This window comes from Tympanuchus pallidicinctus, unplaced genomic scaffold, assembly GCF_026119805.1.
Source record: "Tympanuchus pallidicinctus isolate F22 unplaced genomic scaffold, pur_lepc_1.0 scaffold17, whole genome shotgun sequence".
NCBI lineage: Eukaryota > Metazoa > Chordata > Aves > Galliformes > Phasianidae > Tympanuchus > Tympanuchus pallidicinctus.
In genome coordinates this window covers 17,517,228-17,542,392 of record NW_026294690.1, presented here as the reverse complement: position 1 = coordinate 17,542,392, position 25,165 = coordinate 17,517,228, and the positions used below count along the sequence as shown (strand labels likewise).

At 43.3% G+C, this 25,165-nt stretch overlaps 1 protein-coding gene across 2 annotated transcripts in view; it reads right to left on the bottom strand.

Moving 5' to 3' along the window:
• Positions 1-8,160, bottom strand: part of LOC128078431 (contactin-4) — a 253,469-nt gene extending 245,309 nt beyond the window's left edge. The window contains exon 1 of one of the 2 annotated variants that reach the window (XM_052678620.1): positions 8,014-8,160. The gene's annotated coding sequence lies outside the window, so the exon portion shown is untranslated. The remainder of the gene's footprint in view (positions 1-8,013) is intronic. The other variant, XM_052678613.1, reaches the window with a different exon arrangement.
• Between the last annotated feature and the right edge of the window lie 17,005 nt (positions 8,161-25,165).

The window sequence follows — 25,165 nt, the reverse complement described above, 5'->3', positions numbered from 1 at the left end:
CAGCAAGACACAGGCAGTTTTCAGTTTCATTGTCATCAACTTAACTATTAATCTTTTTTATTTTAAAAAGATCTTCTGCCACAGCACGCCAAAGTCAGGAGAACTGAATACACTTCATCTTATCTAATTTGTAATGAACATGTAACATTTCAAAGGAATCCTAGACTGAAATGGATTAAGGCATGAAGATGCTGGAACAATTGCTACTTCCATTTTAATTTCTCAAAACCAGATACATCATAGTGCTTAACACTGAGAAGATTTTGCAAGCCTCATAAACAACGGTGGCACTACCCATTATCACCCAAGTACAAATTAGTTTGACCTTTTCAGCTTTCTCATACTACGCTTCCTTTTTTCCACTTGACTTAAGAAAATATTGAGTCAATCTGTGTTCTGCACTCGTCATTCTCAAATGCATCTGACTGCTGTTTTTTTCCCTCCACCTGAGATTACAAGAGCCCCATCAAACCCTGAATTCACCTGAGCAATTCTTTCACTCCCACCAGCAACATTACTGTCACTCCATAGGAAAGACCTAACCTTAGGCTTAGCATTGCACCATATCTGCTTTTTCCACCTCCACCTCCCTGATAAAACAAAGAAAAGGTGTGATGGCTTCCTTTAATATTCACTGCAGGAAATGCTGGTACACAACGTGAAAATCAGACAACCACTGCACCAGAAATGTGAGACAGCTGCGTGATGGCCACAGCCCTGCTCATAGAGCTCCGTGCCTGCCAGAGGTGTCAGGGGATGGAGGTATTTTCAGTTCAGCACTTCCATCAGCACACAGACAAAGCCTTGCACCTTTCGGGACATCTCTGCACATGCTCACCGACTTCTGCAAGGTTTAAAATCACTCTTTCTGAATCACTGGCACTTTCTAACAGCACGTCTGGCTGCAATGGATCCAACAGAGGAAGCTTGTTGTAGCTTTGATCTTCTTGTGTGGCAACCAAAGGAGCTGGGGATGGGCAGAGAGAGTGCTGCTCTCTCGGGCACAAAAACCTGACCTGTCTGCCAGAGTGCAGGAGTACTTGCCGCATCAGGAAGGATGGATAACAGCAGGTATAAAAACACTGGGGAAAAAAAGGGTCAAACAGAGGCAGAATGGCTTTGTGGGTTAATAAAGAATCAAGACGCTGATGGTGGAAATGTGTCAAAGAAAAAAATGATGTGCTTTGGTACAGATTCTGAAGAATTAGGAATCCTGAGAAAAATCATACTGGGGAAACCGTATGATGGGGATCATAAGCACAAGCTTCAATATGCACCTGAATGCCTGCAAGCTGCCTCTGGCTCTTCACCAGGGAGCCGTGGAAGCAGAGCAGTGATACCGTGCCCCAGTCCCCTGGTGTGTGTGATGCTTCCTCCTGTGCAGAACAGGGAGAGGCAGGGATGCTCTGAGACCAGGGAGGCTGAGGGCTGAGTGCTGCCACCCTGTGGGATCGCTGCCTCCCACGTCTGTGCATGCACAGAGCAGGGACGCAGGGGGGAAACGGGGTGAGAAAAGCCCCAAACAAGTTGTTTTCAGAGAAGTGAAATGGTGAAATACATTGGAGAATTTATTCTGAGCATAAAATATTCATGCCTTGGAAAAAAAAAAACTTACTGAAATGTGTCCATAACAAGAGCAAATATTAGAATTCAAAATAAATCACATGGAGAAACTGCCGATCTGAGTTACACAGTCCATATGCACTCATGCATATCAAGGCCTGAACTGAAATCCAGTTTCTGTACATGGCTAAGAGCTGATTATGTCTGCAATGACTCTTCGGCTGCACTTCATACTCATTCATTTCTACTTCGAGCTATACATGAGTAACAGAGGGCATTACATATGTCCCTAATTGAACAATACAGATCAATTAAATATAAAAAGTCATTTCTGGACTAAAACCCTCTTAGGCAAATGTTCTGCTCTTATGCTAAGTAACTCTTTTTAGAGCTTGGAGTTGAGTGCTGTTCAGAAGCTTTTTTTCAAAAGACTGGGAGACAAAGACCAAGAAGATTCACTCACTCATGATAAGAGGATTCAGATCTTTTGCCTCCATTTCACAAGAGCAGGGTAGTAGTGATAAAATACATATGTTATTTGATGAAAGCTACTCAGTGCTCCGCAACGGGAGGTGAAGAATCCTCACCCTTTTCAACACACAACTCGTGGGTCACACCATTAACACGAAGTACAGAGTTATTCAAATCATATGGAAAAGTCATCACAGAAGTTATACACACACTGCAGCCCACCAACTACAGGTTCCTCACACATATGCTATTTGAAACCCAGTGGTCCCACCTAATGCCCAAGGGCAGAAGATTGACTACATTAGCCAGTAAGTCACCTAAGTCATCACTTCCTGATGGTGTCAGAAACCAAGATTTCAGCAGGTGGTATGGAATTCCCCAACAGCAGCTCAGCACTAAAACAGCCACGGAGGGTATTTGTTTTGCCACTGACCCACCAGTATACGCTTTTCCCTAAAATACACCACTGTAATTGAAAAGATTATGGATTTAAACCTGGTGCAGCTAAATTGACAGAATCCAGCTCAGATATGAGCCTAATATTAACCACCCAAGAAAGGAAAGCCTTCCTGACAACCTTGGAGTTTATGGACTTTCTGCAACTCCAAAGCCCAGTCATTAGCTCATACTTACAGAGATTATGCTCAAGGTTTTATATCTATAACTGAAAAGAAGCACAAATGCAAGATCAGAACCATTAACAGAGAACAGGCAAAACAGCATTCACTGAATATTCTCAATAATTCTGGTTTTCACAGAGGGCAGGTTGGGTTTTTATACTCCTATTATAGGAAGCATAGAGATGGAAATGTGTTTAATTGTTTGAACATGATGTCGTTCATAAGTCTTCCCAAATAACACCCTGTTATCTGCCTAAGAGCTTAATAAACCACACACTTACCTTTCTGTTAAAAAAAAAACCTACTGATAGGTTATTGTTATTCAGTCCATGAAGATTAAATTATCATTAATACTAAAGGTTTTTCCATTATGAACACAAAGTATGGTATTTGTTCCTTTTCTTAGTCCTCTAATTGACTAAGATGACCTGCTAAACCTTGTGTAGATTGGGTTTAAATACCACACATCTTCATTGGCCAAACATTTATGTAAATATATTATAAACACTGATTTTGTGTGAGGGCTACAAAGACCTTACACTGATAGAGTTTAGAGCACAGTCAACCAATCAGGAGTATGAAGCAGCTCAGGACTCACTGTCTCCTGATCAGCTATCAAATGCCAAATGCTGCTGGGATCTCTTTCGGTAAGAGCATCTACTAACCAAAATCTCACAGGTCTCTTCCATGACACTCTACAGCATCACCTCTCAGCAGCTCAGGCAATGACTGCCTGTGGGGTGCAGTCCCTTGCTGCCCCCAGCCCCCTGCTCAGAGTTATGGTTCAGAAATCCCATGAGATACAAGCAGTGACCAGGTTGGAAGTGATTCCACTCATGCAAAGTGCTCCAGGAGGTGCAGAGGCACTGACTTCGGGCTATGCTACTGGGGAGCAAGGAGATAAAGGTCAGGAGATGAAACATCTCAGCACACTGGCCTCCCACGTTTAAAAAAAAGAAAAAAGAAAAAGAAAAAGCCAACCATAGCAATTGGTCTTACGATTACATCTTGCCCTGCTCACACGAATGGAAAAGGTGATGGTTAATAACAAATGTCACCAATGAGTCTCGCTGAAGCCTGGCTCAAAGCCTCTGGAAAAACAAACAGAAGAAAAGATGGCAAAGTACTGGTACTTAACAAGATTGATCTGCGCTTCTGCCTGTGTGTCAATGCTCACCAAACTCCCACCGCACCACTGAAGTAGCCCTGATGGAGATCTGAGTCTTTTCACCTGGAGGCTTTTCCCCAAAATCATTCTTTGGGGATGTTAAATTTTCAGAAAACCCATTGGGGAAAAAAAAAAACGTTCTCGTTAGCATATGAGTACATGCTAACAGGCAAAATGTCTTGCTTTCTTTTAAACTTCATAATGCATCTTAGGAGAGCTTTGCATTGGAAACATCAAAACATTTATTCATTAACAAAGATGTTTGGCTAAATCCGAGACATCTCCAGCCAGCTTTCATGTAACAGAGCATCAGCTGCTGGTCAACTGGGAGCTTCTGGAAGGATTAATAGAAGAGATAAACGCTGTAGAACCAAAACATTTCACCCTTTAACACGATCTTTTAAAAATCCCTGTGAAGGCCATTTTAAAAAATATAATTGTTCTAGAATATTTTCTCGAGATCCCATCACCTTTTTAAAGTGATGTAACGTGGTGAGCATGTCACTTGCCTTACTGAAGACCACATGCTGATGCATCTATGCTGTAATTAGGTACCAGAGCAAAAAATCCAAATTTACATTGCACAGTCAAAACCTGCTCCTTATTCTTAAGCATGAATAGAAACCGTGAATATAGATTACAGAAAATTCACTAGATTGTTTTTAAAATGCTTTGACCTTCCTGTTCCTGAAGGTCTGATTTCCAGTGATTTAACAAAGCGATTCAAAAAAAAAACAAAAAAAAAAGAAAAAAAGAAAAATCTTTCTTTTCCTAGTGTCATACTGAAACAGATTTTTATCCTGCAGATTAAGATAAAAAGTGACTGCTTCTATCTAGGGAAAAGCAAAGAATGAAGTTATTTCCTAAGTACAGCAAATACAGTACTGGAAATGCTGTTTGGTGCAGAAAATACCATTCTGAGTTCCTAATGAAACATGAACCTCGTTTACACTAAGGCTGTAAGCAGATTTGACACCAGCTTTTTTGCTTTAATCTCACCATTTTTGGTGGATGATCGCAGGGGACAGGGAACGCTTGCGTATTCTCAGGGAACACGAGATTGGGTGGATGTCATCATTATATATATGTGCTTTGCTAATAATAAAAAGAATGAATCACTACTGTCATGATATCCACACTTATATTTGAGTAACCACTGCAGCAGATAACAGTAAAGATGTGTGCAAGTTTAAATCCTGGCAGCACGCCTGGATGAGAGCTCCGGAGCTGACATTTGTGGATCCGTGTGATTCATGTAACTTTGCTGTGTTTGTGATTACCTTCCTGTCAGGGACTGCGAATCACTCATGCAGCAGCCTCACAGTTCCTGCAATGGAAGGAAAATTCCCAACTGTTGCACCAAACCCTGCTCACCACGAGCCCCACGACAGCTCACAGGCAGAGGGAAAACAGTTTATAGGGACGTTATAGGGTCATTTTAGGCCACAGACGAAGGTGTGGGAAGAAAAGCCAGACTTCCTCTGATCTAGTCTGGCTAAAAATAGGAAAATAGAGCTGTGGCCATTTATGAACTTAGGAACGTGGCAGAGTAGCACTAAGGAACTGCTTCTCCTCGTGCCATCGCTGCACTCCAGTGGTGCCAGGGCTGGGCCTGGGGCAGAGCTCTGCTAACTGCTGCTCAGGGACACCACAGAGGAATTGGAAAGGCAACAACCTGGCTGTCTTGTGGGCAGCATCCCTCTGCCTTGTTTTCACCCTGATTTTTTAATAAAGCAAGCCAACTCCACAGAACTGTCAGCCAAGGCTAACTCCCCAAATCAAAGGAAATAAATCACTTGGTACCAGAATATTTACAAAATTGTTTTCAAGTTTCGCGTATTTCACAGAAATTGTACAGAATAACAACTCTATCTGTTTTCATAGGTTCTCCCACAAGCTAACACACATATTTTAAATGGTGGCTATGCTATCCCCCTTTATACAGGTATGGGGTGGGAGGTTGATGGTTGGATTCCATGATCTGAGAGGTCTTTTCCAACCTTAATGACTCTGTGATTCTATGATTATCAGATGTGGATGTCACCAAGAAATGTTCCAGTACAGGAGGTGCAATCTGGGAACCAAGGAGGGTTTTCCCACCAGTTGCCTGCTGCCTTGCATTGCCACCATCTTTGCCCCCAGAACAAGCTCTCCGAAGCTGATGGTTAAACATTGGTATTCGGGGAAATAAGCAATGGAAGGATTAACACCCAAAATACAACTATGGCCACCAACAGGCTGAGGTCTCACAGAACGCAGTGCCACACCAGTGCCAAAGCTGTCCCAGTGCTGCAGGGCTGGGGACATGCCACTACATCCCTCTACCAAGGCACACTCATCTTACATCCATGGTGGCCTTGGGTTAGGAACCATGGTAGCACTGCTCATGTGCAGTTCAGGTTGGAAAGAAACATTTCATCCTCTTTGCATTTACATGCCAAGGAAGAAGGGAGGCTCTCGTACAGGTAAGCTTATCTTCTGCTGTCGTTCACATCCAAAGCATACAGTCTGTTCTCAGGTAGAACAGAGCAAGCTTAAAATTCTGGGAATTCTAGGGAAAAAAATAAAAAAAAAAGCTCAGCTCCACAACAGAATGTGCACACAGGAAAATTCCCAGCTCCAGGAGTTTTCCCATGGCCATCTGATTCAGTGCTGCACTGCACACACTACTTGACTCCAGTGTTCAGCATCCAGGCGAGCACATGGGCAGGAGATCCTCCATGAGTGCTATTCACAATGGCACACCAAACAAAGGTTTTGGCACAGCTTCCTGCACAGTGTGAGCCCACTGGGTGGGAGCTGATGAACCACCTACTGACATCAAGACCCTGTCAGAGGTATTCGGCTCTGCCCAGAGCTGTGTGCAGTGAGGAAGAGGTTACTGCACCCAGCAGAAGCCATTGTCTAAAGGAGGCTGCTTTGGGAAAATTAGCAGTGTGCACACCCCTAAATGAAGCTTTACAGCAAGTAAAAGAGGGATTAGCCATGTAAAGTAAGTCCTTTTGGTATTAGATTAAAGGGGGGAGGTGACTTTGAAGGATTATTTAGGAGCCATTTAAGCAGTTTGCAGGGACTTAAAAGTGCAGGGTAAAAAATACAAGCTCTGTAGGTCCAGAAAAATAGAAAAAAATAAGTGCTCTGGCCGGCAAAGCAACACAAAAGATTCCTGGAGGGTGGACACAAGTGCAGGGCCCGTGGCTTTCCTTCCCACACATGCACGGGACAGACTGCTGGTGTAGAGCAGCAGTGGGGAGCACAGGGGCTCGCATCCTGCTGGCAGGCTCCGGGCACGGGGAAAGAAAGCATCTCAGGAGCCCCGTGGCTGCTTAACTAGTAAGATCTCACCGGTCTCTGCTCTCATCTGAATGATTTACCTGCGAGGATGCAGGTCCTGAACCAAGCCACGTAAACAGAAGGATGTGCAAGCATAACACAAAAACTGACTTATCCCCATAGGCAAACGTTCCCTTTCCTCCCCGCACCTCAGGGCGCCTAATCAACATGCTGGCTCTTAATCCTTTGCCCACATTAATCCCGCAAGGGAAAATGAATGCACTGCTGCAAGACCTCAGACTGTTTTACTAAACCCTCCTCGCAGAAACCACCTCCTGCTTAGTCCAAAACGTAATGGATAATTAGTATGTAAGATACAAACTATTTCCACTTGTTATGCAAGCGGCATCGTTTAATTTGTAGTTTAGAGAGCAAGTCATTCCTGTCTGGGATAAATAAAACAACACGCTGCATTATGTTGCTCACGACACGGAAGCAACATCAGACTGGGGAAAGCAGAAGCTGCTAAAACTCAAGCAAGGAACATCGGCTGTATCAAGCAAAAAGTTATGCATGCATTCTGCCAGCTTGCGAGGGAGCATCTCCCTGCCAGCAGAGACGCGCACACACCCACAGCCCCAGCCCCGCGCTTTCCATCTCCACCGCGTTTCCCTCGCCCTCGGCGGGGCCAGCTCTGCCCTACCCCGGCTCTCCCCTCCCGGGGCCGCTCTCCGAAAGCCGCTCCGGCAGCACAGGGGAACCGCCGCGCTCTCGGTTCCTTTCCCCACACCCCGCGCATTCCCGCTGTTCTCTCCTTCCCCTCGCCGCACCCGGTTCTCTTATTCCCCGCTGGAATTTTTCACCTCCCGATGGGTTTCTCTTTTCCCACCCTGCTTCCCGCAGCGGAGCGGCGCTTACCTGCCCGGGGCTGGAGGCATGCTGGGCTCCGCGGGCGCTGCCTGCCCGCCGTGCGCGGCAGCCCCGAGGTGCGCGGCTCCCGCAGCAGCCCGCGGCCGCAGCATTGAGCGGCAGCGGCCGGGAGCCGGGCGAGCAGCGCAGACCCCTCCTCCTCCTCCCAAAGCTGCGCCGTGCGCGGGGGGCGGGCGGAGAAGCCGCGGCAGCGCGGCCGCCCTTAACCCTTCTCCCACCCCGCAGCCCCGAACGGTGCTCGCCGCCCTCCTGCGGGGCTCAGCGGGAGTCTGAAGGCTCCCTCCGCTTCTTTTCGGTTTGCTTTCAGTCAAGGCAGGGCTCGTCCCGGCAAATAAGGACCCATCAGCATCCGCTGCCTAGTACAGCCCCGAACAGCGGATAGCACGGAGTCCCCAATTACAGCGCTGGGCATGTATTTGTTTGGTTTGTTTTTTTTTTTCTTCTCTGCGGTTGCCTCCAGTATTAAGCTCAGCTTTACCATAATTTTCTCACTCGTACAAAGCTGCCTCCCTCCATCTGCCTGGTCCACCCTCTGCTTTTATGCCCATTCTGACCCTTGTCGTCCAAGACGGCAATATCTCTCGGCGCTCTCGGGAGAAGGGACGAGGCACGGAGGAGCACACGAGGTTCCCATTCGTGCCCCTCCAACACCCCTCACCGCCGCACTGCGAGCTGCCGTCCCGCGCTGGGACCTTCCCCAGGGTCCTCTCCCACGAGCTCTCTCTCCACTTGTAGCTGCCAAGCAAATAACGAACCGCGAACCGCTTGGAGAGCCGGAGCTCAGGTTTAATACATAGAGCGATTTAAAGGCACAAAGAATAGAGAGAAGAAAAAAAAGCAAAAACAAAAACGCACGCAAACCGAAGGCGGCACCTACCTTTCCCCTGTCCTGCACTACCGGGGAGAAGTGCTCTTAAGTGACTGTGTAAAAAGTGCAAAGAGAGTATTCAGCTTTAACTGTGCCTCCCCTGGGTTTTGAGGGATTAAGTGAAACCCTTATTATGTTTAATTATCTCTAGAGTTGCTCTCTGTGCTTGCAGCCTTGCTTTATGGTTTAATAAACTGCACGTCGATATAAACTGAATGACAATTAACATTAGTGCAGGTTGGATTTGCGTTTATTGCTGCTCACAGGTTCACACTCGACGAGCCTCCGCACGGAGCTTTCATTGCCACCTATCAGCACCTCTTCATCAGCACAGCTCCCAGCTCCAAAAGGTGGCTGGAAAACTCCCTGAGCAGCTCGGGGTTCATGTGGGAACCCCTAATTTAGCCCCATGGACACCCATCATCTGTGCTGGCACATGGGGTGGAGGTAACCGAGTCCCTTGATCCCACCTGCTGTCACTGCCTGCAGCTCCTTATGAATGCTGGGCTCCCACGTGGTGATAGTGGATGCATGCAGAGGTCAGGAGGGGCCAGCACTGCCTTTCCTGAATCCTCGTGAAGCTCTAACATCAGATCCAACTGTGAAACCAAAGTCTAGAGGAGCTGGGAGTATGGCACTTGAGTAGTGTATAAATGAATCCGCATGCTATGAGACGTTATATAAATGTTATGTATTATCTGTGTAATCTCATTCTGATTTATACAATAGTAAAGACTGCTCAGTAATCCAAAATAAATATATCTCAAGTTTAGCTCCAAGTGTTTTCAATTTGGGAGTGCCTGTGTCTCCAAGGTCACCTCATAAATCCTGGCACTGTGGCACGGCGCTGCCAATCTGCGTGGGGTGTAATAACTCTGGAGGGAAATCAACGCTGAAAATGCTGCCGAATTTTTCAAAAGGAGCACGGGTAGAAATACATCATCACAACCCATCTGAGCGTGCAACATCCTTACAAGCGCTGGAGGAAAAACATCATCCGGCCTCAACCGGGTGGCAACCAAAAGCAAATAGGAGCTGAAAGGTAAAACCAGGGGACCGGTGTGTGCAGACAGATGGCTTCCTTGGAAAGCCTCTTGATTGCACAGCCTTCTCTGCAGACACTGTAACATATCACCTAATGAAGGAGCAGACAGGTCACTTGCTTTTGTTACAAAACAAACCCACGAATAAGACCAGAGGTAGAAGAGTCAGAACTCCAAGACTCCCTTCTACAAGTCAGACAAATTCTTTTTAGCAAATAGTCTAAAATACTTCATAAATCCAGTAAGAAAAGCTGCCTTGCAGGTTTTTAAGATCACTTGCAATAATAAAACTGACACTTTGAATAAAGACTTACAGCACGACCTTCAGAAACAAGCAGCTGCACTCATGCTTGACAACTGGGATACTGGTGCCAGAACATTGCAGCGATATTTAGCATGGTAATACTAATTATGGAAAAACAAACTATTTTTGATTACCATGAAGGCTGTCACGCAGGCAAAGCCAAGAGGGAGGCAAAACCAGCCCTGCTCCTGATGCATTTACACCATCCTGCCCTGCTGCTGCCAGCAGGTGTGGGTGAGGCAGTGCGTGGCCCTGCAGTGCATCCATCCCATCTGTAGGGATAGAGACAGAGAGGACCAGGCTATAAATTTATGGGTGATGATCTCATGGCCTGAACTTGGCAGAGGTCCTTTGTTTAGTCTCCAATTTGTGTAAATCTTGGGGAAGGTTTGTGCACTGTTTTACTAATAGGGTAAGACTTTGTTAAGCAACTCTTTAAATGACTGCTACAAAGCAATCTCCAGGGTTTATACTGTAGTTTTGTCTGACCTTTAATTAAAATACCAAGGCTATCTTTACAAGGTGATGGCTCTTTGCAAAGTTCTTTGAGGGGCTGTTCAAGTCTAGGGCTGCTTATCTCACAGGGATACAGACAGCATTACAACCCCCAAAGAGTTTTGCAGGCATTTAGCTTTTTTTCTAACCATTTAACAGTCTTGCATCTTGTGAGTTTCATTACAAGATAACGCAAATTTGTGTGTATATATATATATATATATATATGCATAGTTTTGAAGGAGATAAAAGAAGAAAAAAAATCTGGCTGAGAATTGTTTGCAATGTGATCTGTTAATATTCCCACATCCATGGGTACGTGGCAGCACGGACAGTGAGAAGTGGGAGAATAAATCTTTTAGACAAACTTGAAGTGATATTAGCGCTGTGGGAAGGTGGTAGATGGACGCCTTCAGAGGCTGATGTCCTATCTATGAGCAAGGAAGAAACCTCTGTGTTTTGCCAGCACGGCCCAACGTGTGTTTCAGAAGCCATTGCTTGGAGCTGCAAGGTGATGTTAGCGCCAGATTTAATCTTTGGCCATCCCAGTGAGGTCTCTGCCAAAGATGCCAGAGAGTGCCAAACCCAATGGAGCATTTTGAAGAATGTGGGTATTGAACCCTGGCAATATGGCTGAGAAGTGAACATCTGAACCTACAAACTTAGAATCATCAAATAGCCCGCAGATGTTGGCTTTAATGACTTGGTTGTCCAAGGACAAAGAACAGTGCTGGGCTTTCCAGGATGTGGGTGTTTGAAAGAGTCATCATTTCTTCAGCTTATTTCTAAATTCTTCATGTCCATAACATCTCTGGATGACAGCAGCAGTTCTGCCTACCTCAGGGTAGCACCGGAATGGAAAAACAATTATTGCAGTCTAAAAAGCTTTGTTCAATAGCAACTGAATCCAGATTGCTTGTTTGTTTTCACTGGACTTTCCATGTCCAACTTTTCAAAAATCCCTTAAGGGATAAGTTTCCTAGCCAAATTTGATAATAAAGGGCATTTTAACGATCAAGATACCAAATCCTGAAATTTGGGATTTTGGAATGAAAATGATGCAATCCTCAAATGGTAAAACTGTCATTTGCAACTCTAAATTAAAGCCTTAGGTTACAAGGCAAAGAATTTTAACATTTAAAAAAAAAATCAGAATAGAAACAGCCTGCAGCTTCTCAGTCTAAGTTATAAATTATTTTTGTCATGATTAAGATTCCAAGGTGACACCCGCTGCTACATTTTAGTAGTTAGAGAAACATGTTAATGTAAACTTCATTATCTGCTGTGACTTTTTTTTACATTAGATTTTAAATACTATATAAATAATCTAATTACTTCAGAAATTAGAAGAACAGCTCACCATTATTTCCAAACCATCACAAAAGGGAAGCTTCAAACGATACAAACTTAATAATACGTATATTAAAAATGTTAAAAATAATTCCCCTTAAAAAGACAAAATTCAGAGTGTGTTGCCATGATAAGGTGCTGACATTTATAAATGCCATGTGATTAGCATGTGAAGAAGAGATACACATTCATTGTATGCTAAGACCTATTAATCATCTGTCACCTGATAAACATGCAGCATAATGCCCTCCCTGCTTCATTTCGAGTCCTCACAAAGTTGGCTGTGGGTGCTGATAACTCCAAAACTTCTTTGGACTGTTTAGTTAGGACTTTTAACAGAAAGAACTATGCACACTACCTGTGCACAGCTGGGATCTTGCTAAAGAACACAGATCAACTATCATAGGTCAAAATTGAGTGGATGAATGGCTGTCTACCAATGGTCTCATCAACCACAGTGACGTTCTACTAAATGTTGTCTAAATGTTCTACTGAAAACTTTGGTATTTGGTCTTCAGAGAACAAATCTGTGCTTGAAGCTTCATGAACGGAGCCCTCCAGCCAGGCAAAACCCCACTGATCACATCACATCCCTGCACGATTCTCCACAACTCCAGCCAGTGAACTGGGAAAGAGTGACAGCTTTTCTTCCAGGGAAGCCTGGAGACAGGTCCTCCAAGGCAGATAAAATTCCTTACATCCATAGGAAAGCCAACACCAGGCACTTAGGAGTTCAGAGACAAGAATCATCAGATTAAACACGCGATCCATTTGTCTGGTATCTCACCTTGGATCATGACTTATTCCAGGGAGAAGAGCCCAGCATGGCCCTCACACAGCCCACCCATGGAGATTCCACTGATTCAGAGTCACACAGATGCAGCTGCAGGTAGCTAACTAAAACCCCTTCAAAGTACAATCTGCTCTTCTCAGTAATGAGAGCTGGAAGATCTTTTAGACTTTTGCTAGAATGGAGCCACGGAGAGAATTTTGAGCAAGACACAGTCTATTGTTAATGCACAGATAAGGAAGAACAAAAATAGAACTGTATTAATTTCAGCACAGAAATACAGGGAAAAATATACTTGTGTCAAGGAAAAAGAAAGTAATAAAAATTTTTATATGAAAGATTTCTATAGAGGCCATTAGAAAGAGCAGAGAGAGGGGAAAAAAGAGCAGAGGAAAACATCTCTGCAGCTTATGAATAACAGATAAACTTTATTCTTGTAATGATAGGGTTTTAGTTGAAGGGTAGTAGCCTGCCAATAATAAAGATAAAGACAAATACTGATATAGCTGCTGGAAAAATAAAAATATAGCTGATTTTTTTTTATTTTTTTTTTTTAATTGAAACAATTATTTTTCCCTAGGACAGTTGGCTACATTCGACAGATAAGTTATTAACTGTCACTTCTGAATTTTAGCTTTATACAGCAGTTATCAACGTGCTGATTCTGCATGCATAATTTCCTAAAAGGGATCATATTATTATGGCAGTCGTGTTAGCAGTATGCGAACACGCATATTGCCGTTTAAGTCATTATCTGAAAATAATATCCTGAATTGGATATATCCCATGGGAAGAAACAGAACAAAACCACTTTGGCCCAAACGTATTTATGATATTTAAGTAAACGTAGGAGCCATTTTACATGCCTAAGCCAGAAAAAAATAAAGTCAGTGTAAACATGCTATAGAGCATTCAAATGCTGCACCGTTGCTGCTGTGAGACATCCAGTGGATGCCATGCTATGCATTGCTTACTGCTGCATGCCCATGAGTCCACGAGTGTAAAAAACCAGATCCAAAGACATGAAATTCTTTGTTCTATGCAGAGAAACAACCAGCAGCTGAATCTTCCTATTCCGAATGATTCTGAGTTTGGCTTTTGTGTATTCTGCAAGCTTAATAGACCTTCCTGTAGTGACGGAGCTGCTGGTCATTCATTAAAAGGAAACAGAACAAATTATTTTTCTTCTTCATTTTTTATTTTTTGTTTTCTAGAGAATGGATTTAGCTCTGCAAAGGAAAGACAACTGAACCATTTGAAACCCTAAGGAAATGCTTACTCCTTCCTTTGCAATGCTGGGATGTTCCACTAAGGCTTACATTTATTAAGAGTCTTCCAATGGATTTATGAACAGAAGATTACGTTCTTAATGCTGCTTCTCAGAAATTGAGTGAATAATTCAAAGCACACCAGTATACTACAGAAAACAGAAAAGTACCTTTACAGCTCAGTACCATACAAAGAAAGTGAGCCTCAAGCTCACTCAAGCTATATAAATGTGATAGATGCAGCATAAAGACCACTGTGTATGAGACAGCTGCATGAAGTGAGGTGGTGTAAAGCACTGAGTGGTAGCTATAGAATATATAAACAATTGCTAGCAATAATGCGCATGTATAACATAAGATTGATAGCACTACATATGAAAAACATACCAGTTAGACCATTAATAAGCTCTGTTTGTGCTTTGTATTGACAGATTTAAAGCATCCGCCCATCAGAAGTCAAAAACTGTAGAGCAATGGCCCAGGGCAATGAGCCAGCTACCAGAGGAGGTTCAACCTTCGCGCCAGGGGAGAAGAGAGCAGCTGGGAGCTGCTTCTCTAAATACCTGCACTGTTCCCTTTCAACATTGTTTTCTTTAAGAATGCTCATGGCAAATAGGAATGGGCTCTCATCAGATGCACCGGGACAGGAAGATGCCATGGAATGGCAGTAGTCTGCTGGGTTTGACAACAGGGAGCTGCTAAAGAGGAGGTGGTATGAGGACACTCAAAATGGGAAAGGTTTGATTGGCAATTTGGCAGTTGCTGTACGCAGCTCAAGTTAGTCTGAAGTAAACAGTAAATCAGTCATGCCTACACATGAATTCTTGCTGAGGAGTGAGAAAAGCCCTATATCTATAGAGGTAGAGGACACTGTGGACCCATGCAAAGACATTAAAAGAGGGAAGTTCAGGATTATCAAGCAGCTGCATTGAAACATGCAAGGAAATCTCTCTTTCCTGCCCCTTCTCTATCAGAATCTGGCACCACTCATTCTTCCTGTTCTTCATGCTAGGATGCGATGAGACAGCAAAGAGATCACTGGAGAAGCCTCTCATCCAAGACTGTTCAATTGTAAAATGGGGACTGGTGTTGATTTGCCCACCTGCCCCTGTGAGCACTTCTCCAAGGAGTCAGCCTCCCTGAGTGCAAACTAGTGGCATTTCCATCAAAGCCATTATCTGCCAAACCCATCCTAAAAAACACTTATGTGCCAGCTCAGCACTCAGCTTGCAATGCCAGGAGCCTTCTGCAAAGCATCTCCCACCAGGGAGCTGATCATAAAGTTTCAGATTCCCTCAAATATGGGGTTTGAGGGATCCATTGTCCCCCCCCAGAAAAGTCCATTACTATGTTTAACACCATTAAAGCCCATATGAGCAAAGCAGGACACTAAAACCTGCTTTACACTTTTACCTCAAAATGAAGGAAAAAAAATAGCATAAAAGAGCAGATCTGAGCCATCCCCATCAGAAAAGAGCTTTCCCTTCTCAAACATGCACGTCTTGACATCTGACTCAATATCACAGTAAAAATTGATCCCTGTGCAACATCCCAAAGGCAATAAGGGTGAAGAATGTGTGTCCTTTACTTCTTTTGGGCTACCTGCTTCCCTGCCTTTATTTTAAATTACAGATGATAAATAAAGGGGAAGAAAGAGCAAAAGAAACCCGTAGGAACAAAAGATCACAGTGTTTTCTGGAGTGATCCAGCTGATTTGAGCATGTAGAAACACTTGATGCTCACTGCAAGTTACTTTGTTGTGTTCTTTCTTTAACTGTATGTGGTTTGTCTCACTGCTGTCTTTGTTTCGGGGTTATTTTTAGATCTGAAAAATGCTCAGCAATTAGCTGCTTTCTCACGGTGCTGTTCCTCACCAAATGCTTGCAGGTTGCCTTTCCTGCTGCAAGCCTGCCTGCAGCTGCTGATCACTCAGTTCGCTTGCTGCCACGCATGCAGCAGTCAGGAGCTGAAGGGGCCGAGCCCTACCTGTTTGCCAACCCCAACCTCCTGCACCTTTTGGGGTCATCTGAACCCCCTTAATTCTGCATTGCATGCAAACTGCACACCACTGCAGGCCCACAGCTGCATGAATGGTTCTCCTAACGTTTGCTGCTCAGCATGCACCGACCGCTCACTGCCATCCGCTAATGGGAGGGCACGGGTCTGAACTGGGTTGTGTCCGTTGGCACTTCCCATTCACATTCTCTAGGAATCTTTTGCAAAGTCTTTTTTCACCCCATCTTGAATCTCAGCTGTTATGCCTCAACAATATCTCCGTAAGAACGAAGCCACCACAACAGAAGGAAATTAAAATAAAATAAAAAAAAAACTGTGTGGATCTCTCGTATCTCCCAACTCTTATGGTCTGATATTCACAATCAGACAATAACAGCTTGGATCTCTTCTGTCATTTTGCCCTGCACGCACTCAGAATAGCAGTGGAATTTAAACTACTATCTGCAATATTTTTTATTGAAAGCTGTATCTAAAAAAGGGTATCTTGCTGAAATAAGCACTTAGCCATTTCTGTATTTCAGGGGTTTTCATTTTTGATGACACACACTGCGTATGAACCTTTGTGACATACTGACTCCACTACCTAGCGGGGAGTGAGCTAAGTCCCATGTAGACAAAGGTGAATTCCAGCATTGCTGATATTTGTAATTGGAATGAAGAAAACAGATGAACAAAAATTCCTTCTCTAAACCTCCTGACACATCAGCTGAGCCCAGGTTGACCCTCACGAATGAGAGCTTTGCACAAGCTCGCCTCAATCTACAGACTGGCTTGTAGTATCATCATCAATATCCACAAGTAAGTCTTCCACTTTAGTTTGTTAATCAAAGGCTGATTTCAAATTTAAATTAGACTTTCTCAAACTTATGCCAATGCTGCCTCTGTTGGAGGAACTCTCTGTTCACAGGAATCTAATTTTCCAATTTAGATACCGACATTAAAAGCTGTGACTACATCTCCAATGGTCATACAAAGATATTGCAAATAAGTGGAAAAATTGAAGCTTTGGTCATACTCATAAAAACCCAGCACCATCTTATTTTCACTGCTTTCTGAGTGAAGACAACTTAATTAGTGTGCAAATCATGTTCTTCATTTCTCTTGTTTTCTGCTTGTTGTTACTGTTTACTTTATAAACAGGCAGCATCTCTCAGCATATGTTTGCTCTGCTTTATGTTTTTAACAGCACAGACAGAATAAGAGAAAGGATATACAGCAGACAGGATGGTTGCATTCCTTTGGGAATTATCTCCTGTTTATGTTCCCTAAGCCACCTTTATGGGGTTTTGAGCTAATACCATTCTGACATCTGTACTTCAGCTCATTGAACCCCTTCCCACGATCACACCACCAGTGAGAAATGAGAAATTCTGAGGGTCAGTGAACAAAGCAAATTTTCCCATTACTGCAAGTGAGACTATTTAGTTTTGGACTATTTGTATCTGTGATGTAGCGCGCCGGTACACCTAGGTGCATTAAGAACAACACTTCTAAAATACAGTTTTTCTGGTTTGGCATTGACATATGGATTCCCATCATGAAAAAACTCATAGCTCAAAACACAGGAGAGGATATTTTCCCTCCTTGTCCCTTTTTTCCTTGTTGAGAACGATCGGTCTTCTTGACTAGATTAAAATAAACAACAATCCATATCCAGCACAGAAACAACAGTCAAAGATCAAACGAGCACAGCTTTCCAGACTGACCTCTCCATCAGTCTATAGCTGCATGCATCTCTGAGCCTTCCAGAGTCTGGGTAAGAGAAACGAGAGCAGCTCTCCCATTCAGTTAGCAGTGCTTTTGTTTTGGGAAACCTTTTGAGATCTGCTTTTGCTCTGTGCTGACACAACAGTCCCCTTGCCAACTAAATCAAAGGAACCAATACGTCTTTGTCAGAAGTCAGATATGTCAAAACTACCTATCCGGACTGAGAACAGTTTATTATACTTACAACATTTACAGGTTCTCCTGTCTATCTTAAGAACACATCCTGAAAATATTTGCAACATGTTAGCCGTACAAATGAAACTGCTAAGCACCAAAACAATCATAAGCACTCTGAGCAGAGAGTCAGGCAAGTCAGTAAATAAATCACACCAGCACCTGGTCATTGGAAGCTCCAAGCCAAGTGGCAGCCCTTGAGCCTTGCCTCTGTGATATTGCTTATTATTACTTTGTGAAATGGGTGACCGTAAAATTAAATCCTATAGGCCCTTCTGTCTTCATCTTTTGGTGTATTAGAATGTAGTAATAAGTACATTTTTGAGCACAAAAATACTGGACCATTTCTGAGGTCAGATGATGGAAATACAGCAACTAAAATAACACAACAGGATGCTAAGTACCTCCATAGTAATCACTTACATGACCAGATAATGCAGCAGCTTGGAAACAGCTGACAACAGGTCTCTTCCTATCCATCACCCATCGTGGAAACCCTTACTGAAGAGCTGTATTTGTTCCAAACGCTGATGCAGCACTCGTATTTCTCTCAGAACCAAACACACAACACTTCAGTAAGCATAGCACAGCATAGCATAATTGTTTCTGCTGCGATACCCAAGCTTGGTGTGCTCTTCAGTATTTGATGGGGATAAAAGGAAGTCCTTTACAGAGATGGATAATACGTTACGCCAAAATTGTACTAACTTAAAATTAGCACCAGAAAGACTTTCCAACCTTTTATCTTTCCTCTTTTTGCAGAAAGCATCACAGGAAATTCAGCTTTTAACTAAACACAATTCATTTAAAAATACTGGTCACACATGACTAATGATCTCACGTTAATTTCCAGTAATCTCTTAATTTAAAAACATTAAAATAATCCCGTAGCATGGTAGCAATTGGATCTCCTTTTAAACTTGCTCAGTTGAGCATTGATTTCCTCTTTACTTATTCCCAGCTGATGTTAGTCTTCCATCAAGAGGCTTCACTGTTTTAAGCTCTTTTTATGAGCAATGTACAAAAGGAAATGCAGATGTTGATTTGGAAATCCTTTCACGTTTACCTGTTGACACGGCTGTCAATTACTGCTCTGTCTGATTTGCACCCACTCTGTATGTGGCGTGGAAAGATTTTTCTTGTAGCTATTATTATTTCATCTCCCTAACAGATCTGACCTTAACTTCATCAGTTTAATTAGGTGAATCATAGAGAAATGAGTTTTGGTTTAACTGGAGTGAACTCCACTTTTCAAAGATGCTACATAGGAAACGAGAAGAATGGTATTTGCTGAAAGATCCAATTTTTTCTTAAGGCTGTAAAACTCCTCCTTGGCGACCATCAGCAGATACATGTAAGATACACAACATAACATTTTTTAATTCATTTACTTCAGTGCCTTCTTTTTTGGCAGCAGTGTCTGCATGGGCAGAGTGAAAATTGGAACAAGGTTTTCAATCTTTGAATATGAAATCAGCTAGAGGGTAGTATTGAGGAAAGCACCCTAAAAAGCAAATTTGCCCTTCTTATTTTGCTCTTATTGAGAAATGAAGCATCATATGAATCTCCTGCCTTCTCATGCTTGCCTTCCCATAGCCTCTCCCTTTTGCTCAAAATACTGGGAAGGAAATAAAAAGAAAAGCACCAAGCTGACATGGCGGCAGACATGGCTTCAGCACCATGCTGGTGGGTCTTTGCTTTGGAGGAGGCTGGTTATCACTGCACACCTCTGCTCGGCTCGTTAATGACTTATTTCTTTTGTTCTTTGTGGTTTTGCTCTCCAAAACAATACACTGGATATGGTTTTGTGCCACAAAGGACTGCAATAAAGGGAACCCTAGCATGTTAGGGAGAAAGGTTACCTTGTGCTATTGGAACTGTCAATGTGTCAAATGCACGTAGGTAAGCTGTTGTTTTGGTTTTCTCTAGTTGGCAATTTGTACTGAAATCTTTGCTCCTGCCCTCAAAGTCTTGTTAAGAAATTCCAGCAAATTCACAAATTTTACCCAATTTCTTTATAAAAGCAGGAGACCCACACAATGCCAATATGATTCAGTCTTGATTGAAATTCCATTGCCTTTAATATTATAATAATAATATTAAAGTTAAAATATTATATATTAAAATATAATATGCCCTAATTCAGATTTCAACAGAAAAAAATAATCTACGCTATGAGTAACAACTAAGGCTCATCATCCTGAAAAGCCTTACCCCCAAAACACCAGCAAAGAAAACAAATAGCTCCAATAATTAAATTCTACGTAAGCATGGTTTATTGGTGGTGATTAATAAAATAATGGCAATCTGTAGCTCCTGAGGGCTGACACAACAGTTAGCTACTAGCACCGTTCTGCTGGAATCGGTTGAGTTACAGCCTAAGACTGCAGTCCAAACAACGCCACTAAATTAGCTGCCATTAAAAAATAACTGCTAGCACTTTTACTATTTCAGACTTCATTATCCTTTTTTAATTTGAATGTTCTCCTCATGTAACCCTCAGGGCTTAAAATGCTAGCAGTGTCATAGGCATACTATTTCACAGTACAGGTGGCTCAATAAAGCATGACACTAGGCTGGGCTTGTGAGAGTGAACCTACTTGGGGAATATGTGTACTGTGGGGTTATATGATATATTTTTTTAATCTACCTATGAACAAAATTAGTGAGAAATTTCTTGAAAAATGGAGAGACCAGTACAAAACAGCTTGCCTGCTCCCTGAAGGGGCCCATGCCCTATGTTTTGCCTTTCTTTGCCTGCAGGGAATCATTGCAGCCTGTGTAACAGCCTCACTTACCGAGAAGGAAACCAAACCATCCATCTCCCCTGCTGCTGGTTCCCACCTGGCTCCATGCTGCAGAAGCACCATCAAAGTCCTTACTTCTGTCACCAATTTCATTATACTCAAAATCTATCTCACGCTGGTTGGGAAAATCAGTCCCTGGGTTTCTCATTAGCTTCTCCCCCAGCCTTCAGGGCTCTCCCTGCCTGCAGCTGTTCTCATGCCCTGGGGACAGAAGGGGCCAAGAAGATGCTTTTATGCACCCATACACCACTCTTACACCTTCTTTATGGAGTGTTTTGGTGTTCCACTCTAACCCCTGTGAGCACACTGGCTCTGGTGGGTTCTCCAGCCCCACTCCCTTGGTCTCATCCCACCAATTCTATCCCCCAGTACCACATCCTCCAGCAGCACTGCCCTGCTCCAACACCTGGCTGGCTGGGAATTCAGCCTCCTTGCACATGTGACCAGAATTGCAAAACTGAGGAAGGGAAAGCACAGAACTCTAAGATAAATGGGGTGCATCTGGTAGGTCTGCTCCAAACTCCCTGAATTTGCTCGCCTAGCACTTGCTCAGCAGTTAGCAAAGGTCTGCATCACCTTGGCTGAGCAGGAGGGTGTGCAGCATCCTGCAGTCAGGTACTAAACTGGTACCATCAGAGTATCAGATCCAGCCCCAGACAGCAGCCTGTCACCATGTCACCTATCCTGCTTCTTTCCCCTCTCTCAAGACTACAGGAAGCACCACAAGTCTCTTATTTACTGTGACATTAATGCCTCCAGAGGGCAGGTCATTCTCCCCCAGCACAACAGTGCACCAACTGCACCCAGCTTCCCCTTAGCCTCTTCTTACAGTGCTGGATTGGCTGCACCTGCACTTCTGGGGAGGGGGGGTATTCATTTAGGAGGTTGGGTGATGGGGGAGTTCAGATAATCTCTTCTATTGATCTTCCGCATCTCTAAAATGAATTGATGGAAATGTTTTCACTGCAGACCAATAAAATATTTCCATGGAAAGCACTGGATGAAAAGAGAAGTGATTATTGAAAATTTGGTCCTCAGAAATATCCTACCCATAAGCAGGGACTGTCATTAGTCTAATGTATGTTTTATAATTAGTCAAATGCTTTTAGTATTGTGCAGGTGACAGCACTGAAAAGCAGCACTGTGTCATGCTGCACATCTCATATTTGATTTGTATGGGTTTAGCCTCACAACACTGTTAATAACAGTGAATGATGGAAACACAAATACCGGTAATAGCTGAAAATAATTTGGAAACAGCTAAACAAAGGAAGCACTGGTTTGTTGTGGCAGTCTGGAGAGGATTTTTTGAAGCAAGAGCTGTGCGTGCTATGGTCCACATTCGGGACCAGATCCATAGGTCCTGAGGCCCTGTTTTGTGATGGAAAGGCACAGCCCACCCCATTTCCCCTCCATGGACCTGGGCAGGCAGTAAGATAATGAACATCACCCAACTCGGTTGCCAGAGCCCTGTTGTGACAACAGCAGAGATTGCATCGCTGTGATTTACTCCCTGCGTGCCCGCTGTGTTTACAGGAACAGATTTCATTCTTCCACGCGCGATTTATACTTAACTGCAAAAGAATTCTGCAGAAGATCTATCAAAAGTAACAGCAGACATCATATTTTTAGAGAAGATAGTAATTCCTACTTGCACCAGCAGCTGAACTGCAGCAGGTTAGCACAAGGCACAGCAGGGTGTGCAGCTGGGGGCCAGCAACAGCGCTTTCCCTCTCGCTGACTCCTCCAACTCTGCTCACTGATGCTATTCACTGAACCTCACTCATGCCTCAGGACTGCTGTGGGAGGCAGGTCCCAGGATGTGACATTTGGGTGGATTTTGGGGAGAGGGATGGAAAGATCACCTTGATCAGAACCTCGTGGCAGATCCCAAGCCCTCAAAGTTGAATGAGATCAGCACCATTTGTCGCTTTAAGCTTTTACTCATTATCTTAGGGCCTGTTTCAACAAACTAATTCCACAAAGATCTATAGGTTAAAAAAGAGAGAGAAAATTAAATCATGATATTTGCAATATTTTGAAACTGAGAGGGCTTTGGGAACTGTGCCTGGTCAGACTGAGTCCTTCCGCAGCACAGCACTGAATTTTGTCACCCACTTGGATTGGCACTGAATGTTCAGTTACTGCTCCATGTAGCATCCTTGTGACTTCTGACTTAAACTTTCACAGGGAAGTTTGTCTGTTTATGGCTCTTACAATTTGTGTCCTCGGTGACAAGCATTGGAGGTTTTTGCATTAAACTTGGCTTGTGAGTGGCTTCACAGGGCAGACGTGGCCAAACTTCTCTGTATGACAAAGCCTCTGCGTGGTCCCGTATTACTCTATAAATATATTTTATATATTTATAAATATATAAAATATTACTATATTTATATAAATAAATATATAAAATATATAAAATATAACTATAAACCCCACGGGCTGTATTACTCTTGTCTCACAGAACTGTGTGCTTTCAGAGCAATATTTTTTGCTGTTAGCTTCTTCACTTGCAAGACTGAAACTCTCCTTCTCCTGCACTGAGCCTGATGAAACAGGCAGACCCTCTCTTTCCTTCAAGCTTGGATGCTGACTGTCTGGTTGCTGCATTTGGAGGCCTGCCTTTGGCTGCACTGCCTGTACACATCTGAGAGCAGATCCAAAAGCATGGTTTGCTTCTTTGTGGCTGTGACCGAGGTCACTTTCCAAAGCTCTATAAAAAAAATGAAAATCCTGTAACGAAGCCTTTGGAAGAGCTGGTTTCCCTTTCCTATTCCCTTCTGCAAAAGGATGATAAATACTGTACTAAAGAGTTCTGTAGTATTAATCTGGCTCGGAAAAGATCCTGATTCAAACTTTCTTCTTGCTTAATGCAGATGAAAATTTGAAGCAATATTCATTGTTTTCATCTCTTCTGTGCTGACTTCGGGCCCCAGCCTCTGTCATGGTCCCAAACACTTTTTTCCACAGCAGAGCTTGGAGCCTGACAAATTAGACTTGATGCAAAAACATCCTCAAAAACGGGGCTGTTTGGTGCCAGCAGATGCCTTCACGATGCCTCCTATGATGCTGATGTGGTTGATTGAAGCTCAGTGGTTTGGACATCCTCAACACCTTCCTGCCATTTCTTCAGCCCTTATCATCTCACAAACCTTAGTTTGTTCCTTCCACCGTGGCAAGGAGAACTGAACGTGGGGCAACATCAGTGCTCAGTGTGACAGGGCCACAGCATCTCCAAATTCCCCAAGTTCTGGATCTTGCTTTTTTCCCCACACACGCTGCTTTTTGGTGCTAAATGAATTTCATTCACTGGAAAATCATTATTTCTTCTCCCTCTTCTCTTTGCTTATTTAATTCAGTAAAGCAATCTACAAGAAAAGAACAATCTCTGAAGGGTATATGTAAGGTCACCTCTGATGTAGGATATCCAGTGCTGAGGAGAGGGAAAGAGCACTCCATCTAAGACAGGGCACAGATGTGTCATGGGGTGCAGGGAGGAGAAGAAAAGATGTTTACTTAGGCTTTCCTTACATGGAAGAGAACAGAGAAAGGGCAAGCGCATGCAGGAAAATATAAGGCTGTTCAGGGCATAATTTATCTTAGTCAAGTATCAATGGAAATGGCCTTTATTTGAAAAGCAGCCTAATTACTGAAATTACTGCTGCTGAAGTCCCACAACACAGCAAAGGAATCTATACGTTCTCCACCATTAGAATGTTTTGCACATTTTCATATAGGTTTAAAATAGCAATATTGATCAGGCAATTACCAGATTAAAAACAGCAGCAAAGCCCAGGAAAACAAGCAGAATTTCTGTCTGCCCAAAAGCATCTGAAATGTGTGTGTGTGTGTTTCCATGTAGTTGAAAATTAAACCCAATCACATCTCATGTTCCAGCAGGTTTATTTTTCTAATGGGGGAAGAAAACTCCTTGAAAAGAGAAAAGCCTCCCTGATGCTGTTCAAAAGGCTTGAGGCAGTTTCTACCCCATTTATTCTTTTGGATTTTTCTCAGCCCCATCTGTTTATTTTCTGTTGAGCAATCATAGCAGAGCAGATAGCCAGGCTATAAAGATCTGAGAGCAGGTGGGACTGGGAGATAATTTGTGAGGCACAATGTGATGTTCTCCGAATGTAGCACCCAATTTGGTGACTCGGACTCATAACCTAATTAGCCTGCTTTTATTTATTTATTTTAAAATAGATATACTTTGTGTGCCGGGGAAACTTTTGTCTGTGATTAGATGCTGAAAGGGGAT